General features: G+C 41.8%; 1 pseudogene; it reads right to left on the bottom strand.

Moving 5' to 3' along the window:
• Positions 1 to 5,073: 5,073 nt before the first annotated feature.
• On the bottom strand, positions 5,074 to 5,176 carry LOC113407034 (annotated as a pseudogene).
• Between the last annotated feature and the right edge of the window lie 1,090 nt (positions 5,177 to 6,266).

Here is a 6,266-nt window from a genome sequence, read left to right as displayed (position 1 = left end):
GGACATGGAATTTTAACATAGACCTTTTAAGTTCCTTCTTCCATTGCCTCCTGCAGTGTTTTGCTTTCTCTTGCACTTAAAAGTCACCATATTTGTTTGAAATATTCACTCTTCTTGCTTAGTATACTCCTGCATCACATAAAAGTTTTATGGGATGCTCAGCAGTAGTAGGTGCTCTGCTTTAATGCTGCTTATTTTAACATGAAATAGCTTTAAGGGTTTCATTTGTAGCTGAAATGCTGTCCTTTTAAAGCACTGCAATTAAGTTTGACCTAAAAAATATTGAGGAAATCCCATATATAAAAAGCACAAGTTTCATCCCAAAGATAGAGCAGCTGCAGGAGAGCCATGGTCTTTGCTGTTCCAATTCCTTGCATATTGTACAACGATGCATTCATTAATGCCTTATGACCCAATCTTACGTCAGTGGGAGTTTTGTTGTGCTAGAACTCCTAGATCAGAACATAATGCCCACTCACACCTCATGGAAGACTTTGAAGAATATTATCTTGGGAAATCATACTTCTTCTATATATCATATTTTGTGTCATTTCCTTCCTTTGTTCTTTATTATTGAGGACATTTGCAGGGGAAAAGGGTGTCTGTCTAAGGAATAATCTATTCCTTCTGCCTAATTCCCATGTAACATCATCATGCCTTTTTGGAGCAATCACTGTCGCCTGCAGTAGATATGATTATGATGTCACAAAGATAACATGATGATGATGTCAAATGAGAACTAAGTAGAAAGAACACATGAGCTCTCTTTTAAAAAAAACCCAAAACAACAACACACCACGGGCAATCCCTGGCCACCCCACTGCTGTCTAGAGCACCTGTGGCTGGGAGCAGGGAGACAAACATAGCATGATAGCAACTTTATATATCCTTCCAATCCTGTGGGTGACCAACGGTCAGTTTGGGTCTCAGCACAACTTACAGTAGCCTCAGGGCTGCTCAGAGTTACATCTGGCTGCAACAAGAAGCCATCACAGCAGGTGGGGACTGCCAGAGTGTAACAGGGCTTCAGCCACGTTCCCTTTCCTCAGCCAAGTTCTTGATACATGCCCTATTCCGGGGGTCAGGAGAAAGGTGGAGAAGAGCCATTGCACTGACTCTTTGCCACATGGGGATTCCCCTTACATGAAAGGGGATTCACTGATAGCTTGTTAGAGCAGCATTCAAGCTCCTTTGTATCATGGGGGAGGAGGATCTAACCCACTATGTCTGATCATACAAAAGAACTAACAGGAAACCAGAAAATGTATCTAAATAGAACATTTTCTAATGTTTGTCCAGTGATTCATAAGCAACTCCTTAAACACACAAACTAACATCGCAGTCACAATCAACATTGCACACGCACACACATTCCATACAGATAAAGAAAGTCCTTCCCTCCACTCCGTATTCATATATCGTCTCCTATTTTATTCCTGTTACCCCCACTCTAACATGCTATGGCTCTGTAATATTGAATGAGTTTGTATTGTCTGGTCTTGCAGCTTTGACAAGTTGCAAAATTGTGTAATTGCAGAGTTTTGTTAGAGATCCCCTGAAGCGTGTGGTATTTGGAAACATACAAGCTGTAAGTCATTTACCTTTCTGTCCTTTTTGTTTCTTTCTGTATGAAAATCAATAATGAACTAATCACCATAAATAGGCCAGATCTTCATCTGGTGTAAATCAGCAAAGCTTTATGGACATCAATAAAGCTACACTTATTTACATCAGCTGAGGATCTGGCCCAAGAATGTGACGGTTTACCCCATCTTTGTTAGGAAGTTTCTGCTGGCTTGTTTATAACCCACACTATCATTCCAGAGTGCAAGCTGCATTATTACAGTAGTCTATTGGGACATGAGCATCTGACATCTTCAGACAGCTCTTGCAGACAAAAAGGCTTTTGTGAGCTGGCTGGCAGCCTGTGTGGTATAGCATGCAGCTGCATTCTATGTTCTGTTTCCCTTCCTTGCCCCACAACATGCAGCTCAGGAGCTGACAGAAAATAAATGAGACAGAGTGAGGAGTTCTATTGATTAACATTTCAGTGACTAAACCATTCTGAGCAAATTGCCTTTTCTCTCTAGGTGTGAAGGCAAGTGTCCCACATTGGAAAACTGTTATAGTCTCACTGAATTTGACAGTCCATGGCAGCAGCTAATAACGATCATCAAAATGTTTCTCTTTTCCATCTGGTCATTCAAAAGTTGACAGTACCTCCCTTCTCTTCCTCTTGGTGGAAATACAGCAGTGTCTGTCATAGCCCCCGTTTCCTAGCATCTGACCCAGCACCAATAGCTGATCACACTTTGGTGCCCAACAGAAGGGCATAGGAGGAAATGTCTGCAGCTGATTTGACTACTGAAGCAAAGGTCTGGGAAAATATTTACAACACCGGCCCACATGATTGACGATTAACAACACTGCCTATTTGTTCTCTTCTTTGTGGCCTGTCACTGTTTGTATGCATTTGTGCACAGATATTTTTAGAGAAGGAAGAACAAAGTAAAGCCTTGTCTGAAATATTGGTGCAGTAAATCACAAAACAACTTTGTTTGCACATTTTAAGGGACACTTTATGTAACCTGGACTGACGGGAGATTGTTGCCATAAGGGAACACTAACTCAACCTAAGTTACAGAGACTTGGGAAAGGAAGAATTGGTAAATCCTAATAAAGGTAGCCTGTGTGAGAGTCAAAGAGGGGAAATTACAGCAACATGAGATCTGAACTGAATAACATATTAATACAGCAGTTTTCCCACCAGATTTGTCTTAGTGCCAGAGTGACACAAACAAGTGTGTAGTTGTCTTTACCTTTTCCAACTGAGATTTCTTTAGTTATGCTGTAGAGTGGTTCCTAGCAAAAAGTCATTTTACCAGCAGTTACTGCACAGTGGTATCTGAGATAGCTCCCATCCTAAATAGACTGAGGGATGGTGGTGTCTTAAGTGATTGTCCCGTAAGCATTAGCAAATGTCTTTTCATGGCTTACACTGTGTTACGTCCTGAAGAACAATGTATTGCCTCAGTAAGTTAAGATCCATCTGCTGCAGTTATCCAATCCTTGTTGCAAAACATGATTGGTCAAAGAAAAGCCGAGGTATGTTAGGTATAAACAGACAGCAAGGGTCAGCCCCTAAAAGAAGTAAAATCTAAGGGAGGTTCTCTGTTTTACCCTTTGGTTAACCAGAGGCGACTCTTTTAAATTAGAGTTCTCAGTAACATTTAATAGACCCTTCCCTCGGATATATGTAACATTAAACACTGACAGTGCAGAAGTGATAAAGACCCAACACACTGCCATGCAGACAATTCAACTTTTATCAGATGAGCTCTCTAGCCAAAAGGGCTCTAAGTTCAAAAGGTTACTTCCATGGCTTAGTCTGAGGCCAAGATGATAACACCTGAACAAAAACTGTTGTTACACCAAGGTCAATGCAGTACCTGCCCAGCTGTTTTTTTGCCCTGTTGTTTGATTTTCACTGTGCTATGTTATCAAGCCCTTTCTTCTTTGAAGTCTCCAGGTACTGGATAGTGGTTTTCAAGAATTTATAACTTACATAAACCACATTTGCACTGGAAATTGCAACCTAACAATAGTACGGATGGGTGCTGTTCCTTGCTATGTGTATTTTAATGAGGCTTAAAAATTGATCATAGTTTTCAAAAGTCTTGTCACAAGGGGAGAAAGTAAAAGCACAGCATATGGCAATTTAAATGACCTTTTGCGTAGTGAAATGCAATGTGTGGCCATTATGCCGAGAGAGAGGAAGGGATGTACTGAGGTTAAGACCCAGATCTGGGACTCAGGAGATCTGAATTCATTCCTGGTTCTGCCACAGACTTCCTGTGAAACCTTGGGCAAATCACATGAGGTTTGTCTACATTAGGGAAATTTGCACCACTGCAGTTACACTGTGCAAATGCAGACATGTTATCCCAATATATGGTGGGGCTTGCACTAGTCTTAGGAGTCTTAACAGTGGGGAAAAAATCCACAGTATAGACAAGGCCTTCCTCTGCCTGTCTCAGTGTATTCATCTGTACAATGGAGACAATAATGCTTTCCGACTTCAGAGGTGATGTAAGGACAAGTTCATCGTTCTTGTGAGGTGCTCGGAAGCTGTGGTGATGGGGGCCCTAAACACATGTTCACATTGGAGTAAGAGGACTAATATTATAATGTACACAATATTCCAGTCCCTCTCCTGGTTTTCAAACCTTGAATGATGAAACCAAAGGGAATGAAGAAAATACTTCCTAACTTGTTTTGGAGACAAAGGATTGTGTGGCATGAAAACAGTAAAGCCTGAATGTATTTTACATGACACATGTCTGTATTAGGGATGGGCTTGAGCCTCAGAGTTAGGATCCGTTTCTGGATGTTGAACCCCACAGCCTTCATCATGGGTGTTTAGGTCCAGGGTTTTTGTTCAGCCCATACTAAAGAGAAAGGTTGACTGAAATCCAGATCTAAACGTGGATTCCAAGTCTCCCATCTCCCTCAACGTTCAAAGGGTTTGGGGTTTTGGTTCACACTAATTTCTAGTTTCAATTGTGAGTGTCTAAGACTTAATATCCGTGTTCTTTCCTGAAGAGGCAAACAAACTCTCTGTATTGCTCTGTGAGTAGTTCCCTGATCAGAGACACTGACTCTCTGGTTTCCCTGGGGATGCTTGACCCCCAGGCCCTGTTCCCTCTCTACACCTTCCCTCAAGGCCCCACATCCACCCTGCCTCTACCCACCCCTGCACCACCCCCCCTCTTCCCACTCTGTTCAGCCTCTTCCCCCGCTCCACCCTCGCTCCGCCTCTTCCTGCCCCCTGCTCCTACTCCTCCCCCCAGCACCTCCTGCATGCTGCTGAACAGCTGGTCACCGGTGGGTGGTAGGCACTGGGGGGAGGAGGAGGAGCTGATCGGCGGGGCTGCCAGTGAGTGTTGGTGCCTATGCCCTGGATGTCAGTAGGACTACTCGTGCAGTAAGGTGCTATTCAATGTGAGTAAGATCACCCAATCAAGCCCTTTTATCATTACTTTGTGCCTAAATCTGCCCCTTTCTTTCATGCGGTTGAGTTTCCCCCATTTGGGGAAATCACAGAGGTCAGCATACCCGGAGTGCAATGGATGAGCCTCACCCTGGGAAAATTACCTTTGTGATCATGATATCTAGATTTTGATACATTTACTGACAATAAGTAACACCTTACTGTGCAAGTAATCCCTTTGAAGCCAGTGGGAGTAAAGGTATTAAAATCTGCCCCATTGACTTCAATGTGGCTACTTGCATAGTAAGGTACTGTACACAACATGAGTAAGGGCTGAGTAAATGGGCCCTTTATTTGGAAAAACTAGAATGGAATCTCTAAATTAAATGTGTTACAAAGAGTAAGATACCAAACTGAAGAAATTCTAATAAGGAGTAACTGCCTAGGGCAGATATAAATTCCTCCTTGACACTTTGTTTGTTTTATATTTATTTGTACAGATGAAGTCATGCATACTCCAAGCAGCTCTCACTTTTTTGCCAGTTGTGTAAGTGATGCTGTTTTGTAATAAGTAAATTATAAATGCCAAGTTGTAAGGGAATATTATACCTAAACAAATAATGCTTTTGAAGCAATGAAAACATATCCATATTGTACAGTTTTGCATACAATGTGGACTCAGTTTCATAGAACTACTAGTAAAGTAGATTATGGTTTATAGTTGGAAATGTTTTGTTTACATAGCACTTTTCTTACCAAAGCTTTACAAATACAGCAATCACTTCACCCACTACTGAAATACAGTAGACTCTGCTGAGGAACCTGGCAACTGTATTATAATGCAGAGCAACATTATGCAGCGTATTAAAACAGTGACCAAAGACTCCAAAACTGTTCAGGAAATTTAATTAGATGGAGTGTAATAATGACGTGCACTGGAATTTTGTTATGATACCAAGGTTGACTTCTCCACTCCAGTGTCATGGGTGCTTTAATTACAAGAAGGGGTCAGGACAAATTTTACGGTTTATCTGAAAGACAGCACAAAAATGCAGGTCCACTTAACATCATGACAGGGAATATTATTACTTCATTCCTAGAGGCCCAGCCCCAATGTGCTAGGCACTGCACAAGCACACACAGATGGTCCCTGCCTCTCAAAGAACTCTCAATCAACTTTCTAGTAGACTCCTGAGCAGTCCCATTCAGGAACACACCTCTGTTTTCCTAGATGCTATTCAAACTCAGAAGTACAGTTTTATACAATCTAAGGCTT

This window comes from Terrapene carolina, unplaced genomic scaffold, assembly GCF_002925995.2.
Source record: "Terrapene carolina triunguis isolate 2854851 unplaced genomic scaffold, T_m_triunguis-2.0 Scaffold180, whole genome shotgun sequence".
In the NCBI taxonomy this organism is placed as follows: domain Eukaryota; kingdom Metazoa; phylum Chordata; order Testudines; family Emydidae; genus Terrapene; species Terrapene triunguis.
Note: the sequence above shows the minus strand (reverse complement) of the source record. Positions and strands in the feature narration are given on the sequence as shown.